Source organism: Lonchura striata, chromosome 1A (genome assembly GCF_050655825.1).
Source record: "Lonchura striata isolate lonStrDom1 chromosome 1A, ASM5065582v1, whole genome shotgun sequence".
NCBI classification, from domain to species: domain Eukaryota; kingdom Metazoa; phylum Chordata; class Aves; order Passeriformes; family Estrildidae; genus Lonchura; species Lonchura striata.
In genome coordinates this window covers 73,081,398-73,101,238 of record NC_140741.1, presented here as the reverse complement: position 1 = coordinate 73,101,238, position 19,841 = coordinate 73,081,398, and the positions used below count along the sequence as shown (strand labels likewise).

Sequence of the window (19,841 nt, the reverse complement as noted above, 5' to 3'; positions counted from 1 at the left end):
GATGACAAAATTCTTACAAATAGATTTGCTGGCATGGTAGTTGTATTCAATGATTAACTGCATGTGGGTTTTTTTAAAATTCATTTTAATGTGTATTTCTCCAGACTTAAAAAATAACTCAGCTCTTTGAAATCTGGATTTCAGCCTCTTTGCTCAAAAGCTGTGAATGTGCTAACATACATTAACTGGGTGTAAGAAGCTGACTAAGTAGAACTGCAGTATACAGTAGGTAAGCAAGGTGATGCTGTCTCTTCTTGCACTATTCAAGCTGGGATTTAAAGTGGTAAATTTTAAAATATTTGTAGTTTTGCCACCCATTTCCAAGTTTTTAAGGGAAAAATGTTCTCATTTTTGCTGAAAAATGGACATGAGAGGAACACTCCCTGGCTTGCTGGGTCATGCTTGGGGTAGACTTGGTATCCCTGTTGTCAGTAAAATGAGGGTAATATATGAAGTTGTTCACAGGTTCAGAAATTCTTCACTGATGCTAAGCCCCTATGAAAACAAGAGATGAAAACTTTTGTAGTAATGAGTGCCAGTGTTTTTAACTGGCTTTTAGAACCAAACCTTTGCAATTAATTTGTACCTACATGGCAGCTGTAGAACCTGCCTATTTTTTGTCCTTTCTTTCAACCCTCTGCTTAACCACAGCACACATCAAAGTATTACCAAAAAACAGGAGCGTAGGAGTTCATATTTGAAGAGTATTATCCATAGATGACTTCATGTTTATCCCAGTCTTCCTTATTTTGAGGTTCTGAAATGCTTTTGTAACTTTTTCCATTCACATCCCTGCCTTGAACTGAAGCCATGTTGAAAATAATTTTGCATTCTCTAACGAAACTTCTAAAATTTACGTCCAGCTCCAGCAACACTTTACTGCTATAGCCCTTTTTTTCCTAATCTGCAGAAAGGAGCAAATGAAAATGAATAGAAGCTGGCGTGTTTCTTCTTGTGCAGTTTTATTGGTGTGCATGTTTGTTCATTTGTCTCTTCACTTGTAGAATTCCATGATCTTACAAAGTGGTTTGCGGTTTGGTCTGAATTGGTGAGACTTTCCTATTTTTCACATTTCAACCATTTCTGACATTTTCATGCGATAGAAACAATGCAGCAGAGGAGCCACTGTTCTTTTGAAAATAGCCATTAGATACACTGGTGCCATCTCACTGCTTTGAGAAGATTTAAAGAGTATCTTGATGGATTTTTAAGCATATTTTAATGAAGATTTTTAGAGACCCATTCATTTGTATTTCTATGCCCAATTGTCCAAAGCTTGCTAACAGAGTGACAGACGTATCTCAAAATGTGGATTTTTTGCACAATCCTGATAATGATGCCTGCAGCTCTTGCTGATTTTTATGGTTAATATCTGGGTTGCTCCTCACCTATAGTCACCCATTATGTTGTTCTCATACTTTGACTTAAAATGGGAGAGAATTTGGCTGTATCCTAAGCATGAGACTGAGCAGCAGAAGTGGAGCAGGGTTTGGTCAGACCTATGAGACTGCTGGAACGTGGATTTGAACGTGATGGCACATCCACAGCTGTATTTTCTTTCAAAAGCAACACTCTGTGCTTTACACGCTGTAACAACAATAATACTCTAAAGCAAGAGGTCACATTGATCCACACTGGAGTTCACTGAGGGTCCTCAGACTTCAGCTGAGGTCAGTAATGAACTGAAACAACCTTTCCAGCATTTGCCTTTGCTAGTAATGGTGCCAGTGAGGAGCTGGGAACGGCCTCCTGGAGTTCTCAGGGAAACTCATTGTTCACATAAACCCTGAGAAGGAATTTCCCTTCCTTCTTGGCCTGCTAGGTATGCAGTGAACCATACAGTTTGCTTTAGCTAAATACCATCTGCATTTTATTTTTGTTTTGTTTACTGACTTTCCACCCTCCAGAGTATTGCTGTGTTGTTGTTGTACAGTCCACCTTTGTCAGCAGCCTGGGATTTGCTGCTGGTATTTATGCAAGTTGTTGGTCATGGAAAAAATGGAAATAGGTGTAAATTTCACCTGTGTCGTGCCTTCAGGGGAATGAGCACAAGTGCTGTGGTTGTTTTGGGGCTGCAGCTTGCCTGGGCACGTGTGGTTATGTACTTTGTCCTGGTGGACCCCTGCGTGCTCCTAGGAGGGCATCGCTCTCCTGAGGATGGAAGTGGCTCCTTGGTTGTCTCTCTAAAGAAAATCTAAAGCTGCAAGAAGAACCCCAGGATGCCAGGAGTCCTCTGCTGTTGGAGCTGGAGAGCTCTGGTGTGCGTGGTCAGGCCGGTGACATCCTTGTGCAGAGCTTGGGGTGGTGACACTGTGGTGGCCAAACAGCAGAGCAGCCGTGTTGACTCTGGGCTCTGGTGGTGGAGACTTCATGCAAGGACACAAACTGCTGTGCACAAGCCCTGGAGGCTCAGGTGCTGCTTTAGAGGAGCAGGGCCACGTTGCTCTGGGATCCAGGCTGGATCTGTGCCTCTCGGAAATACCATGGCCAAGGCAATAAAACCACCTGAAGATGCCAGGAGCTGGCTTTGCAAAGAATAGTATTGTTATTGATGGTTTTTCATTAACTAGGTTACTCCAGCTTCCTGTTATCAGACATATTTGAGAGTTGACTGTGCTGTATTGTATCAGAGTTCCTTTCTCCTGCTTCATGGTCCAGAAGTTCGGCTTTTCTTTTGAGATAGCAATAAACTGTTTATTCAGTATCCCTTGTGATCCAAACATGGCCGTGTTGTTTGGAGACACAAATCTTTGGTATCACTGTGGTCACTGTATGGGCTTCCTCAAAGCTGGGTGAGATTCAACAATTGGTTAATTTTCAGTGAGCGATATTTCCTTTTTTTTTGTACAGAACTTGCATACACAAGCAATTTGGTGATAGGGCTGCATGACCACATTTAGTAAAACAGTCTCCTACCAAGGCTTCTTGCTGTTAAATAAATCAAAACATGCTATTTCACTGGGTGTCTTGCGGAAAATTAAAAAAGTAAAAGTTTTATAATTGGAGCCTCTGCAAATGCTAAATAGCACATCACAATAAAATCATTCAAGTCTCCTTACGTAAATTGTTTATATGCTGCTAATCCTTTTTTACAATGAAAAGAGCATTCAGGGGAGTTTAGTACGGGGAATTTGTATAATCTTCGAGTTACTTACGCATTTGACTTCCATGGTCTGGCTGACAAACCTATTGACAGTTTTTAAATCTGAAGCTCCTGCCTGAGCCCCAATTGGAAGTTTCTTGTGTTGAATACTTCTCAAATCTCCTATTAGAGCTGCAGAATAATCTGGATTACACTGACTTGCAAAGGAAAGAGAGTACACAAAATGCATTTTATTGTCAGTCTTTCCAGAGTGAAATTTCATCCTTCTTGCACTACCTTTGTCCCCAACATTCCGCTAATGATCCTCTCCTTTTCACTTGCACACCAAGTCCTAAATCTTCATTCTTGCATGTTGAAACCTGGGAGAGACCTTCAGTAGCCTTAACCTTTACTTGCCACGGAGAGCAGCCAGCACACAGCAAAGCACTGGTGGAGAGTTCGGGATGCGATGGCCAACGCGCACTCGCTGGACTGGGAGTGAAATCCCTGGGCTTGGCTGGAAAAATTTAACCCAAGAGCTCCAGGTCCATCTCGTTTCTTGTGGAGGAAGACGTGAAAGGGGACAGGTTCTCCAAGGATTAAGTTCTCAAGGTTTTAGAAGACATAAAGCAGATTCATTCACGTGTGCAGTGCTGTGACCTTTAGCACGTTACATTCCATGCGTGGGCTGGGGAAGGCTCAAGGAGAGGCTGAGCTGAGGTGGGGTGAAAACAGAATTTGGGCTGACATAAAGTCTTCACTCAAACTCTGAGGAATAGAACAATGTACTGAGACTAGCATGGTTGGGTGGAAGTATATGGTCAAATTTCCCCTCAAATCTAATAAATTAGATTTATGGATAGTAAATAAGAACATACTGTCTCTTTGGTGGCCTTTCTTCAGTTGTACTCATCTGGTTGCTCCATATCCTTGCTCTTTCCAAAGAGGAACTCACAGGGAAATAAATAAGGTATCGCCAACTGTGCCAAAGTGAATTTGTTTATTGACATGTCAGCATGAATGGTGTTATGAAATGGAATAAGTTGGGTGTAGGGAATTTTCAGATCCCAAGATGAAAATAATTTCGGAGAAGTATAGACAAGTTTGAAGTATTACGAGTAGACGTGAAAGTTGGTAGGCCTTTCTTTTTTTTTTGCTGCCACCCAATTCCTTACCTTTTGGCAGTAGACAAGGGTTTTGTTTTGTTTTGTTTTTTTTCTCCATGAGACTCAAAAAAACATGAACAAGCCTGCATGGATTTTTATAACATGATACTCACATCATGGGATCACAGAACAATTTAAGTTGGAAGGGACTTCATGAGGTCTCCAGTCCAACCTCCTACTCAGAGTAGGATAAGCTTTCTCTGGCATTTACCTGGTAATGTTGCTGCAAATGAAATTTTAGAAGTAGTAGTGATTATTTAATCATTGTAGTGAAGAAATACCTGGCAGAATAAAGGCCACCAAATGCTGTGGAAAGAACTGATTTCCGAAAAGCAGGTGTTTTTGGGAGATGGAGGCAAAGAGGATAAAGGGAAGATCAGACACAGAAGTAATGAAATTATTTTAACTGATGATCCCTGTGCTGATTTTCATCAATTACCAGAAATGGGTTTAACTAATCCATTAAGCGATGCCAGTACTGGGGCCCTTTTCCCCATCTTCATTCCTAATCCAGGCTTGGACCCTGCTCTGGGGCAGGGTTTGGGCAGTGGGATAGCTGCAAACAGAGGCAGAGTTATGCAGAATTGGGAGAGTGTGAAGGGCAGGAGGACATGTGAGTTCCCCTGTTTCAGCAGAGCTGTTTCCTACTGGACTCAACTGGACTGCACTGGAATTGCTGGAAGAATTGGAGATCTTTGGGTAGGTCCTTATCTAGGAAACTGTTTTATGCAGGTCAGTAATCCACATGAAATTAGGATCTTGTGCACTGAGGCCTTAATTTTTAGTAACAGTTACTTCTGAAATTCCTGTATGAACAGAAGGAATAACAATAAAATAATTATCAAAATATTATATGTCTTCTAAAAATGGGATTTTCTGACTTCATGATTAGATGTAGTGGACTGACTTTGGAGTCTGAGCAATCCCATTTAAGACTGGGAATCATTATTGCTGAATTTAAATGATATTTGAGGTGAAAATAATTTGATACAAATGTTGGACCTGGAAAGAAGAGGAAGGCTTCTTTTGTGTAACTAATGGAGCTAAGGAGAGAGTTAATTCCTAGATACTGGCTGAGGCCAGTGGAGGGACGTGGGTACGTGTACTGAGGGAAGAAATCATATGACAAACCTTAGAAATATCCAGCACATTTGGAAGAAGAGGCGTTCAGATAAGCCCCTTTATAAAGCAGGAAGTTGTTCTTGTTCAAATCATCCTTAAAATCGGTGAGCTGCAGGTCTCAGCACTGCTTGGCACTACGGCTCGTCCAAGAAATACCTTGGCACGAGCTGGGCTTGACCAGGAAATGTTTTTTTCTGGAGCTCAGTGTTGAGGGGAAGCAGCTTCGCTTCTCTTTGAAGGCACGTCGGGGGAAAGTGTATCACAAATGACTCTGCCTGAGCAAGTTGATAAAAGCGTGTCTGGGTGACAATAAATGTTTTCAGCTTTGCCCTAAGCAGCCACTTCCTTTGAAGTTCCTGTAGTTCCATTATATGATGTTTGCAGTGCTGGGAGAAGTATCTCAAACACATTTACAAGGCAGCAACTCTATGCTACAGAGAACTCCCCGAAGGTGAGAGAAAAATCTTTATAGAAAAATGAGGACCCCACTCCCCAGAGCGGATTTACAAGATAAAAATCTTATTTATCCCAGTGCGTTTAGTCCATGATTTCCTGTACAACCTGTCATTTCCCAGCTTTACTAAAATCTTTGTCACTCCTAATTCAGGCTCAACCTGCAGAAAAATTTTACTTCTCTTTCCATGAGCCCATCATGGGAGGGGAAAGAAAGAGAATATCGAAAAGTGAATTATGATGTAGTTGTCAGGGTAGAGTCAAAAGGGAGCATCTGAGAGAATGTAAGGTTTTAATCCTACACTGTAGTGGTAGTGAGTAAAAATGGACTGCAGAGCAAAGGCTTTATAAAATAATATTCTTAGGTGTTGGTTTAAGTTGGGTCTCTAATGTGTAGGAAAACTGACTGAGGGATGCACAGTGCAGAAGAGACTTGGGGTGTCTTGAGTTTTTCATACCCAGCAGAAATTAACAGGGTTTTAGTAGCAACTTTTTTCTTCCAATTTTTCAGTTTAGTTGCATCTCTTGTTCTGGGAAGTGTGTTCTATGGAGTTTTATCTGCAGGACAGTGTGCTTTACATCTGCTTAAGGCTCCAGCATGCTGTACCTCAGATCTTTCACGGACAGGAGCTTGCAGCAGCTGATAGCCCTGTTATTTGGCACACAGACACAGCAGGAATGGGGTGGATAAAGGCAGTGTGGAAGCAGGAACCTGTTTCTAACCTGTAGCAGATACAGCCACTGAAACAGTGATGGTAATAGCAGTGCTAACAAAATGTTCTTCAGTTAAAAGGCAAATACCCCTTCAGACCACATCTTCTGCCCTGGGAAACAGCTGTTGGCATTAACAGAGGGGTGTTGGGGCACAGACAGTTTATAGGAATCTTGTGCAACCTCCAGGTAAATGTTCAAACTGGGTGTAGCAGCCCTGTCTGGATCAGGTGGGAGGCCAGGACTCAGGCAATGTGGAGCCTGGTTTTATCTTGGAGAGTCATCCTTTTATTTCAGCATGCCACTTCCTTTCTCTGTGCATTTGTCTCCTGAATTTTGCAAATTAAATCTTAATTAAAAGGTTTCAGTCTTAACAGTCTGAGTGAGGAAAAGCACGGGGATGTAGGGATGTGAAAGGTGTGTTTGGCTCAGCTCTGTTGTTCATCAGTACAATGATAGCATGAAAGATCTCTCTCAGGTACAACAGGTGCTGAGGAATCTGCTGAATCCATGTGGCTGTTTGGGGTGGGATAAAACACAATTATTATTTTTTTTTTTTATTTCTGAAAATTGAGATTTGCCAGAGAATTCACAGAATTAAGTGAAGGGGTTCCTGTGGAGGGAGATGGGGTACAGCCACAGGAATGCCAGCCATGGGAATGTTAAATGAGAATTGCGGGTAGGTAGGTGGATAAACAGGGACAGAAGCTGTAATTACTGCCTGCTGTTTGGAAAGCACCCTGGTGCTCTCCAAGCCTCCCAGTGCACCCTGCGATGCCAACCCACTGCAGAGGAGCCACAGCTGGGTGCCAGCGATTCATATCCATTTTGTGGAGCAGCTTTGAGATCTGCAGATGATAGAGCTGCTAAGTGTTGTTATGAATGATTCAGAGCTTCTGGCTCCTGTTGCCATACATGGATCATCAGGCTGTCTTTCTCTGCCATTTTAAAATAATTGTCTGAATGACCTGAATATCTTCGAAGTAGCTTGAATTTGCACTCAGGCGCTGGCTGTAGAAGTGAACTCTTTCATCTGATACACTTAGCATTAATTTTGCTTCTTTAATGGGATTCTCTTTACCCAAATTTACATGATTCAGCTTGCAGTCTGTTGGAGGTGATGTTCTCTCCCAGTGATAAATTTGCCCGAGCATCTCCCAGTATGTGCTGGGAGACACGTAGGTAGCTGTGTGTGTGCCATCCGCTTCCAGGGGCACACCAACAACGAGGGGTTTGTTCACTCCGTGCCCAAACAATACTTGGGAAAAGCTCGTGTCCCGCCTGGCTGTCACTTCTGTTGTTGTACTTTGCTCTCGGTGACATCATTTGGTGGCAGCTAAATGAAGTTTATTAATTGTTGGATGCTCTTTGGCCGAGGATGTTGACTTTCCCTGGCAGCCAGGCAGGTTTTTCAGAAGAAGCTGCTAATCTACCATAATACAGTAATTCAGTTATGAGCTTTGGTGAGAGTGGAGTGGGTCTGTTTTTGTAGATGGGAGATAAATAAAAAGAGAACTGAAAAGCTGGAGAGGGACTTTTGACAAGGGCATGTATTGAAAGGGGGAATGGCTTTAAATTGACAGAGGGCAGAGTTAGATGAGCTATTAGGAAGAAATTCTTCACTGTGAGGCTGGTGAGGCCCTGGCACAGGTTGCCTGGAGAAGCTGTGGCTTCTCCCATCCCTGGAAGTGTTCTGAGTAAGGCTGGACAGGGCTTGGAGCAACCTGGGATAGTGGAAGGTGTCCCTGCCCATGGCAGTGGGCTGGAATCAGGTGAGCTTTAAGGTTCCTTCCGACCCAAACCATTGTGTGATTGTCTGAATTACTTTTTCATTTCTGCTTCTGCACCAGCAGGAGTGAGCTCAGAAATGACAAAACTGTCTTGCGTGGTGCCTCAGAGGCCAGTCCTGGCATGGAGAGCTCAGACTGAGGAGAGCATGGCCAGGCCAGTGACACCCCGGGACACGCACTCGACTTCCACACAAGGTGATCCCAGTGGTCTCTCCAGTTCTTCAAAAATCTGTTTATATGCTTCTGGCTGTCTGCTGGGGAGGAGAGCAGCAAGGTCAGTGGGGTTACGAGGAGAACAGCAAGGTCTGCAAGGTTGAGGAAACTCTGGTCAAAGCTGAGCGGCCAGGGAGTTTCCAGATAAGGGACATCAGATGCAGCCGTGCTGCAGAGGCTGGAGCAATGTCATGAGTTTCAGCCCGACTCATTAATAGCCACGTCCTTGTGACTGTCCATGAGATCCATCCTCTTGGCAGTCAGCTTTTCCATACAAGGGGGAGGTTCAGCTCTTGATGCTGCGCTAGAGAAAAACACCTCATCTTCCTCCCAGTACTTCTTTCCCTGGCTGTGTCCTCTCCAAAAATGTAAATCAGAGCAATAAACATAATGTTTGTGACACTGAGGTGGAGACAGTCGTGAAAAATACAGTCTAGAGCTAGCAGTGCACTTCGAACATCTTGCCATTAACCACAAGTTTATTCCTCCTTCCTCATAAAAATCCTTCTGTTGACGTAAAAGGGTATTGCGTGATGAAATCCACTGTCTGCTCTTTAGGTTACTGTGTTTGCTTTTAAATTAATGCTTTTAAGAGGTGAATGGATCAGTTACTTTCACATTGCCCAAAGTTCTTTGTCCATCTTTGTGTTCTGGGCCAGTGCTGCAAAATTTAGTTTGGAAATTTTAGGATGAAAATTCTTGGAACAAAAACCCTTAAGGAGCAACACTCTTTCTTAAAGTTTTCCATTTAAGTAAGTATATAAAAGTTTATCCCACAAATCATTATCTGAAAGTCCCCCCCACTTTTTTTTTTTTTTTTTTTTCAGTAGCTTTAAGCAGCATTTGAGAAATTGGTATCACTGTTACTCATCTGACAGGGCTGTGACATTCTTGGCTTCCCTTCTGAGAGGGAAAACATCCCAAATAACTGCCTGGAATAAGTCAGATGAATCATGTCATGCAAGTGACAGTTTCTTTGCACTGACTTTAAAGGAGTTCCCTGTGACTAACCCAGATATCAACATCTGTGCTGCAGGTATTTAAATAGAAGTGAGAATAATCCCACCTATGAAGTATTTTCTTTGCTTTCAATTGGGATGCAATGTATTGAGTGGTTCATTAGGAGGAAAATCTGAACCAGAATTCCAAGGATTTTCATTTATAGATGATTCACCATTTCTACCCCCACACAGAATTTTGCAGTGGGGTTTGTATTTACACTGAAGAATTTGCCTGTCTGTTGGAGTACCTGTGGTCTTCATTTAAAAGCTGTCAAAGCACCATGGTCTGTTCCTACTTGTGAGAGGTTCAGCAGCATCCACCCCTAGAGAGAGGGATGATTAGAGGGATGGAGCTGCATCCAAAGGGAACTGGAAAGATTCAGGTGAGATTATTGCATCATTACATATGAAATTGAATCCTCTTGAGTTGTTTGTCCATTGAAGTTAGAGGTCTTGCTGGAATATTTCAGCAAGATGCTACAGCCACGTGTTGATGTCTGCAGACTTGCTGGCAGAGCCTGCAGACATCAACCCACAAGTGTACTCTGGTGTGTTTTGAGGAGTATTTGCCCAGACATCAACCCACAAGTGTACTCTGGTGTGTTTTGAGGAGTATTTGCCCAGCAGGTCCATAGTGTATATACAGGAGCATGTAAATACACAAAGTAGTGCCAAACTGATGGGTCAGGGAAGAGCAGAATTCCTGAAGAGTGTAGCATGGATGGTGCTATGGCAAAGCTTTCTTGTGCTGCCTCAGGAATGTATTTTGGTCCTTTAGTGAGGGTGATGATGGTGAGGGCACTTTGTGCACTTCAGCACTAAATCCTCTGTAAGGAAAACTTTTGCTGTTTTTTTTTTTTTTTGCTGCAGTTCTGGGGCTGAGCTGTTCTTGTTTGGAAGGAGGAAGATGGTATGTTTTCTTCCACCCAGGCAAGAAGCACTCTTCTGCATTGCCCTTTTGGGGTCTGTCAACATCTCTCTCCTTCTCTAGCTCAAATTGATAGGTTTTTTTTTGTATTTTTGTTTTTTTTTTTTTTCCCATTGACACGAGTGCCCATTCCAAAGACTGAGTCAGATTTTGAAGTGCTCATAGTAAATTGTTAATCCCCATCTATTGAAGTTGCCCACAGAGGGAATGTGGGGTGCAATGCCATGACAAGTACCAGCTCCGAGCGCCCGCGATCGTTACAGCGGTGCTGACCCGACTTGTTCTTCTTTGAGGGAATGTTACTTGCTTGGTTGGAATGTTGGTACATGCTTGTGCTAATGCACTTTCTAAGTAGGTTGAGTTAAATTAAGGAACTGGCAGCAAGAGCGAGCCAGAAGCCTTAAGGAAGTGGTGCTGCCAGGCTCTGGCATCCCTGCCAAGGCCAGTACACCGGGGCACATCTAGGTACACTCCAAAACGTGTCCTGCACAAGAGGTGGCTTGCTCATGAGGCTGTGACTCAGTGTCATGGGCTGCTGTGTGTTTGCTTATCTGTCGTGGAGGTCTGTGGGGCGGGAAGTGCTTGACGTTTCTGGAAAAGTCATATCTCGCATGGGATGCTGTGGGTTGGCTGCATTTTCCCCTGTTTGGTAGTGCCCTGAATGTCTCCCTGCCACAGTGATGTGTTGGAGGGGTTGTGGATGGTTTTTGGTCTGTTGAGCTCTCGAGGACGTGCAGAGAGCAGAGCATTGCTCAGCTCACAGCTGAACGTGGCGTTGTGCATCCAAAGGATCAACTCTCACCCTCTTCTGCCATTTTCCTCTTGTCTCAGCTCCTTGTGTCGTTCAGATACTCTCCCAAGACATGAAGAGATTTACCAAGGCCACACCAAGATGGGAGCTGGAAGTGCTGGAGCTCAGCTCTCCCTGGCAGTCCCTCTCTCAGCTGGCTGGCAGACGCTGCTTCCCAAGCAGGCACTTTTTTCCATGCCATTTTCTGCCTGTCCCGGTTCTTTGGCTCCTGAGACATCATTCTACCTGTACTTTTCCATCCCAGGAGGGGATAAGCACGGTGTGATGCCGAGCAGAGACTTGTGATTTCACTGAGATGCCAAGAGTTTCAAACGTGCCATCTAGTGGTATGAGTTTGGAGCGCTTAAAATAAAGGAAATCCCCCCAAAAATCCACCCTCCTCCAAATGCTCATTATTTCTGAAGTGTTCCCATGTTTGGGGCAGAAAATGAGTGTTTATGGCCCGTGCTACCCTGTTGGGGTTTCTGAGTGCTGGGGAACTGAGCTGTTCAAGGATTTCTTAATCAGAAGAAGGAACAGGGAGTTTTTTAGGCTGTTATTTAAAGCATGTGCTGAGAGATCTGTACCTTCATACCAAGAAAACACAGTTCATGCTGCTGTTGTTTCCCATTGGAGGAGCTAAATCAACTTTGCAAACAAAGTAAATCTTAAATTAAGATATCCTTTACTGGGGAGGAGGGGAGAGGGAGGTAAGAGTAATGTGCTTGTCTGTGTCCATGGAATAATTCATTATCAGCACCCTGTCATGAGATGCCCTGTGTTTGTGGATCAGTTCTAGGACATAACCTGAAGTACTTCCAGCTTCCTCCCTGCTAAAGAAGAGAGCACCAAAATTGCAAGAGTCTTGGAAAAAAAGCAAACAAAAAACTTTCTAAAATCCTACATTCATCACCAAGATAAGAATAGGCTTACAATGAGGAGCGTTAAAAGGCATGAGGTTTGTACCACAATTTTGGCATGTTCATGCAGTAAATTACAGCCTGAATTAAATCTGTCTTTGGTGTTTGCCTTTGCTGTTATCTTCAGTTCAGGCTCTGGCACAGAATTAAAGTTGCTCAGGTTGATGTTTATGTGTGCTTGCTGTTCCCAGGATTTTTACCTAGAGGTCATCGTGTCCTTTTCTCTCATTACCAAGAAACTTGCTTGCTGTTTGCATTGGATTATGTGATCCATCTGTTGTAGCTACCAGAGTAAGTCAGGAGAGCAATTTCATCTTGCTTTGCCTGCCCCTCACGTCATCCTTTCCATGCCAGGGTCAGAATTCAGCCACTCCTGTCAGCTTCTACAGCTCCAGAATGTATTTGTGAACATGGCTTGTGTGCAGGCCCATGAAATGCAGTCTAAAAAACTGCCAACCCTGGAACTGCAGACCTAAAATAATACAGCAGACACCTGTAGAATGAATAAGAAGAGTTAAGAATCTCGGAATTCCTAGCAAGTGGAGTGGGAAGAAAAAGGTATGGCAATATTAAATGGTGTCCTGACTTGGGGTCTGCTTAAACAGCTTGGATAAAACACAGAAATGGAATTAAGAAAATGAATGAAAACATAGACTTCCAAATGCCCTGAGAAGTCTTTTTCTCTGTAGGGTAAGGGTCATTCATCCCCTTTTGAACATTTGATGTAATTCAGGAGCAGCGGCGTGTTTCAGAAGGAGGGGTAGGAGGTCACTGCTCTGCTTATAAATATGTAGTATCAAAATTAGCATCAGTGCCAGTGCCAGGCTGCGGGCATAGAAAGAGAATAGAGAATACAAGTTTCCCACTTCCCAGGGAAGAGACTTTGCAATGGGAGGATGCAGAAGGGTGAGTAGCATCTCTTTCCCAAAGAGAAGGTTAGTGCTGTGCTTTGTGCTGAACCTCAGTGCTGGGTCATGAACCCCTCTGAAAAGCTGGGCCAAGGTATCTGCAAGGTCAGTCCTGTAATAATTTAATCTTAAGGAAGAGGAGGTTTAGTTTTGATCTGGTTTAGTCCTTGAGCTGCCTCTGCGTGGTAACACAAAATGGGACGTGGCCGCAGGGAAAAAGCCTTGGTGCTATCAATGAAGTGCTGTGCAGAGAGCGTGTGCTAATCCAGTGGAGACTGATTTATTTGTTTATTTGGATGTGGACACCTAAATGGCACTAGAGTGGGTGTTTCTGTCTCCGTGACTGTGTTTGTGCTGCCTGTACCACTCAGGGACCTGCACTGTCCTCCTAGCCCACGTCAGGCATAGATGTGTTCTAACCAGACAGATTCTCTGCAGCAGCACAGCGTGGAAGCCAACATAAAATGTTAATCACAACCTGTCATTTCTGTCAAGTGGGGTTTTTTTGTTGGTTTGTTGGGTTTTGGTGGTATTTTTCATTTTAATGCTCCTGATGCTTATTACCAATTTAGTGGTTTTATTATGAGTACAAGAGCTTGAGTTTTAAGACCTGGTCACATATCCAGCTTTTTTGTCCTTGATGACAATTTGAATTTGGAGTGATTTTACTCCCTGATCATCCTGGGATGTGTGGATTTTGCTGGAGCAGTGCCAGAAGCCTGCATGGGGATGTGGGAACCAAACCTGTGAGATGGCCTGACCTGTGCTGCATCCTCGAGGGTTTTTGGAGTGAGCCATCCCTGCAAGCACGGGCTGTGCTCCCTCCTTACAGGCCACAGGGATAATCTAACATGTTTATGCTGCAGCCCTCAGTTCAGAAAGCTGTGTTATTTATTAGGCAGAGTGGACGTACCTGGCAGGAAATATTTGTTTGTGCTGGTGGGAAGCAGCATTTGGCTTTATGACGGCAATGCAGGTCTTTTATTAGTAAAACTTAATGTGTAACAGAATAATTCCGTTGCACCTACTACTATACTGGCATGATTTTGTACAAAATAAGTTTCTGTTTCCTTGAAGGCCTTATATAAGCCTTAAAACTGGGAATGAATCCAGCGTGTTCGATCACAATAAAGGAGCTGCTTCAGAACAGGCTCTTCTTTGGGAATAGCCGTAAACACGTTTATATATATAGGCACTGCTATTATACACAAAACTTGCTGAAGAAACGTTTCCCGAGATCCCGTGGTTTTACTGTGTGCCATGGGGACTCTGCTCAGGCTAAACCTGTTGTAGGAATTTTGGGGGAAGGTTTAAAACACAAGATCACCTCTCAAATCCGTGCCTGCTGGCAGGGCTGGGTGTTGAATGGCTGTAAAAAAAAGGCATTTGATAAAAAGGCTCGGAAACTTCGGCTGGCATCCTACATATGCAAATGTAGGTGCTGTCCATGTTATATTTGGATTTCAGGGTTTTTCAGATCCATTTCAAGGCGATGGGTAGCAGCCTTATGTGGTTTGATGGCTTGCTTTCATTACCCATCCTCAGTTATTATACATGAGATCCACCAGCCCCCTTGAAGCCACAGTGCCTGCAGCTGAGCATCAGCACGGTTGGGAACAATAAGGGGCTGGCATTTGGGAGTTTCTTTCCCTTCTAATTGGGCAGGACCCAAAATCACTCCCTTGAACAGCTCACCCATCAAGCTCCTGTCTTCAACAGGTACACTTCCATCAGAGCAGCGTGAGGATGTGAGATTTGGGGAGGTTTGTGACCCGTTCACATGCAGCATCGTTGGCTGTGTGCTCCGGTAGAGTTTTGGAGAGGTACAGGGCAAAACATGGACAGACTTCTGCCTTTGTGATTGATTTTTAAGGATAATTTGCCATTTTGTTCCTCGCCTCCTTCCTAATGAGCTGAATTGTTAAAATATGTTAATGTAAAGAGACACACGAGGAAGGGTGAAGCAATATACTGACACGTTGGATAATTAGATCATCTCCTGCGCAGGAAAAAAGTCAAGTACGAAACAGGAACAAGAAACGCTTCCCTCCTCCCCTTGTAGAGGCACCAGGTCTGGCTCTTTCTGCATGCAGAAGCAGGTTAGACAATTAGCTCTTTAGTATTAATTAATTTTTGTGAAATTCCTGGAGATTCAAAGCAGCATTTGTAGTAACTGTCTCGTATTTGTCGCTTGTTTTTTTTTGGGGAGAAGTTGGGAGCCTTGTTTCACAGGGCTGAATTTGTGTGCTGTGTAATGTGTGATGAAACAAAAAAATGTCTGTTGCTGGGACTGAATTTGTGAATGTTGTAAGTGGTTAATCAGGTCTTCTCAGGAAAATACTTGGGAATTTTGTCCTGAATAGGCATCAGATCCAAGGGGATTTTGTAAAGAGGCACGGGACATTGTGGCTGCCTTTCTGCTAGTATTTGGTGTTTTGGCAAAGCTGTGCTTCGTATTTCTAATAAGACTTAGTTCTTTGAAATAATAATTAATTAATATTCACTAAGATCCCAGCCCAGTGTGAACTGATGCCTGCAGGGAGGGCTGTGATGATACTCCACCTTTACTCACAGGAGTAAGCCCTCTCCATGGGTTAAGTTCACTAGTTTGATAAACATAACACTTTGCTTTTGTTCTCTTAATCACTTCCTTCGAAGAGTTAACTTCCTAAGCAGCCACAGATTAGTTCTCTCAGTTGTTTTAATTATTTTTCTTGTCACGCACAGTGAAGGTCTCGTGTTTGTGAAATGTCTTTTTTATTTTTGTCCCCCCTTCCGTGGCAGTCTCTGTGATGCTGGCACTGAGAACCCAGCTGAACTGCACTCTCCCCGCACTCCTGGCATTCATTTTTATCTTTATTTTAAACCAGACTTCACTTTTTTTTTTGAATGGGAGTGCTACAGGACGTAACACTTTCCTTTCAGGGTGATCCCAGTGCTCCAGAATGTTGCATTCCCGTAAGAGGTACAGCAGAGGCTGTAGTGGAGGCTTCCACGTGCTCGCTGCTGAGTAATTTCCTTTTGTATTGCTGACAGGTGACTCAAAGCAGGAAGGAGCAGATGGCCACGTCGTTTAGCTGGTGGCCACAGCCTTCCCAGATGAGTTTTGGAATTCCCATCAAAGTCGGGATTAGGCTCAGGATATGCCAGTGGCACAGAGCACCCCTGGGGAGCGTGGAAGAAGAGGAAACTCATTCATAGCGACTCATCTCGTGGTTGGGTGAGTCAGGGGTCTGCTGTTGGCGGTCACAAAGGCACGTGGCTGACGACACTGCCTCTGTGTGCTCTGCAGGATGCAGACTGTCTCCAAAAATTAATTCTCCCCGCTTGATTTGTCCAGTGAGTTATTTCCAGAAAGGAGTTACTGTATTTTCTGGAACGACTATTGTGAAATTCTTTCTCTCTCTCTTTTTTTTTTTTTTTTTAAATACAGTGGGCAAGTTTTCAGCTGGTGATTTATCAACAAAGTATTTTATAGGATCGTAGTTAAAGGCTCATCTTAAAAAAAAAACCCCCTACACCCTGTGCAATAGGGAAAGTAAAAGCATCTCGGTTTCCAAGTGATGAAGGAATAACCGAAAGAGCTGGTTCTTGGAATAGTAGCTCCATTGGCACTCACTGGTGATTTCCTGTGCATTTGCTGCAAGAATCGCTCTGTGATGTGAGTAGGTGGTACTAAAGGGTTATTACGAAACCAATTTTCAACCAGACGGTTTTGAGTCATGGGTAAGGAAGAGGGATAGCAGCTCCGGAGCTTTCTCTTTGTTCAGGCACCGCTCCTGAAATGCACACCCGGGATATTCTGTGCCTGCACGGAACCAGACGCACCAGGGGAACCGTGTGGGGACACGTGAGGTGCTCTCCTTTGTGCCACTCCATCCCAGGCATGGGAGATGATGGAGCGTGGGCTGCGAGCCGGCACAGCCCGCGCAAGGTGCACACGGAGCCTTCTCCCGCCTGCCTTTTCCATGGTAAGTATTTTCTCATGGCTTTTCCCAGACGTGGGAGACAAAATGGAGTTGCGTCAGGACGGATGCCTGTGCCAAAACGAGGTGGTGGTTTGGAGTGGTTTGGTTCTGTTCTGGAAGCAGATGGGCTGCCACTGGCAGGAGACAGTTGGCTTCTCCATCAGAAAGAAAAAAAAAAAAAAGAAAGAAAGAAAAGAAGGGGTGTTTAAGGGAATTGGTCTGGCTCCTAAACCGAAGGAATTGTTGACCCACTGACTCAGTTCTGAAGCATTAGGGAAGCAGTCTTCCTGTGGTTTCTTTTGTTGGTGGCAGATTCAGAGCCCGGCTGTGAGCATTCGGGTGCGAGCAGCAGAGGAGAGGCAGTTCTGGTACCTGCTGCTGTGGGATTTACTTGGTGCCAGGGAGGAGCTGAGGTGCTGACGGCTGAGTAACGCCTCAACTTTATTTCTGATGCTTCTCCTGATATTGCATTGGTAAGTTTATGTGCTTATTTTCAGTGCTGAGATGGTATCTGGCTAAATAGGATTGAGAGAAAGCCCTTCAGCAGCTCTTTAAAGAGGTGCTTTCATTTTTTTTCTCCCACTGGAGCTTTTGCAGAAAGCGCTGGCTGCCCTGCCACAGGTTAGGAGTCTGAGAATGAGGGGAAAATTTTCTTGATCAGGCTGACAGAAACAATTTGAAACTGCTTTCCCCTCCCACCTTTTGCCTACAAACCTCTGCTGATACTGGTACTGAGCAAAGGGGGATGGGCCAGAGCTCCAGCTTTGGAATCACATCATCCCAGAGTTATGGCTAAGCTGTAATTTCCCTGTTACACTGAATGAACAAGGCTCTGGTCTTCTAGAATTTCACATGAAAATCAGATGTTCATCCCTGGAATTAAATCTAATGATACTTTCCCTAAAATATGCCTAAAATAGAAACTATGTTATTTTTGAGTGGCTCTGTAAAATGCCAAGGGAAAAAAGATATCAATTAGTGGTTTCTCAAAAAACACCCCAAATCATTAACATACTATTGGCTGGAAGGAATCACGTTGGCTCACAGAGCTGGGTCTAGAAGTTGTGCTCCCTGAATCTGCTGTCGACTCCGTCTCTGTATTTGGGAGGAATTCTTTGGAGGGGGGAGCTTCTTGGGCAAGTAGTTTATTTTTAGTTGTCGATGAAATGAGGGCAGTGATATTTAACTTCCCTTTGGTGTTTTACCAGCATTTAGACTGTTATTTTCCATTTAGAGAGGATGCTGATACGGGATACTAGAGCTCTTGTAATGCTGAGATGAATAGGAAATGGGAAAAGCAGAATAGTGATGATTGACTTGGTCTTGCTCTGTGACATGTCTTCTCCAAACAGCAGCTGTAGGAATTGCAGGTTCTCCATAAAGGGAGAGATCCACTGCTGCTGTTATTTCCCTGGATGGTGACACCAGAGCACCTTGCCATCCCAAACCCACTTGTACTGGCACTTACAGAGAGCACTCAGGGATACTTTTCCCCTTTTTTTTCCAAAACAGCCACTCAGGAGGCTCTCCATGCACCACATATCCCTGCAGAACAGCAAATAAACCCAGTGGTTTAATGAAAAAAAAAAAAAAAGGAAAAAGGAAGGTTCAGCATTGTACTGGGTTTCTTTCCCCTTCCTTAAGTGCTTCCTTTGGATCTTGGGAGAAGAACTCAAGAGCAGTTGTACCAAAAGGCGTGGGAGGCCAGGTCAGGGAAGAGTCACTTGGTTGTTATGTGGGTGTGAAAAGCCTATGAAAAGGAAAGGGTGGAGGAAAATATTTTACTTGAATTAAACAAATAAAGGAGAACGTTATATGAATTAGATATTCAAAGATAGATTTTTTGCCAAGTATTTTTGTAAATTAACTGCGTATCTCCTGAAAAATCATTTATTTAACCGTAACCTTATCAGAATGTTCTCAGGAGGGTTTTTTTTTTTCCAAAAGGAGAAAAAAAAATCATTGTTTTCTTATCACTTCAGATGAAAAGAAAGGAAGTTGCAGATTTTTATTGCCGCTAAATTGTTAACTGTTAAACCTGTATTGAAGCAGCAGATCAGATTTCCTCAGGATCACAGTGGAGCAGTTCCATTTACTGAAAAATCCCAAGCAGGCCCTGTTTGAGGAGGAGTCTTAGATCTTGAGTTCACTGCTGTGTAGCCACCTGTGGGACAGGGAAAGTGCTGCTCTTGAAAATCATCTGGTTTGGGAAATGAGCTTTTACCACTGATGCAGTGCACAGGGATGGTTTTCACCCAAAAAATTGAACAAAACATACTTTGAAACCTGATTTTTATTTTTTTTTTTTTTACATAGAGTCACAGAATCATAGACTATGCTGAGTTGGTCATGCATGCAGTATCTCCTTTTAGTGGCAGCTTTGAAAATGTCACCTAATATGATTGAAAGAATCTAAATTATATGTTGCAAAGGTGATGTTTTTCTGTGCTTTTGGTTGTTAATCTTGAGCCAAAAAAAAAAGGCAGGTGGAGCAGCATTCTGTCTCTGAAGCAGAGTATTGTTCATTGCAGTAGTTAATTAACGTCTGGATTAAAAAAAAAAAACAAACAGGCAAACTAACAAAAATCAACCACAAAAACTGTGCTTATTATAAATAGTAGCCGCAGAAACACAAGCCATAAATTGCACGTAAGGAAGACACTTCACAGTCCAAAACTGCATGCACAGGTGTGTAGTGTGATGTCTTGTACCAGGTGCTTGATGTTTTAGGTCTGGGTAGTGTTTTGGTAGTGTTGATTTTTACTGATACCTGAGGGATTCCCATGTGG

At 43.5% G+C, this 19,841-nt stretch overlaps 1 protein-coding gene across 28 annotated transcripts in view; it reads left to right on the top strand.

The window, feature by feature from the left end:
• LOC110470912 (endonuclease domain-containing 1 protein-like) overlaps positions 1-19,841 on the top strand; it is a 159,908-nt gene that overhangs the window by 72,367 nt on the left and 67,700 nt on the right. For 6 of the 28 annotated variants that reach the window (XR_014951852.1, XR_014951850.1, XR_014951851.1 and 3 more), the window contains one exon: positions 1-19,841. This exon is cut by the window's left edge and continues 13,238 nt beyond it; it is cut by the window's right edge and continues 17,943 nt beyond it. The exons of 18 other annotated variants lie outside the window; for them this stretch is intronic. The gene's annotated coding sequence lies outside the window, so the exon portion shown is untranslated. 4 more of the 28 variants (XR_014951855.1, XR_014951858.1, XR_014951854.1 and 1 more) reach the window with 3 other exon arrangements.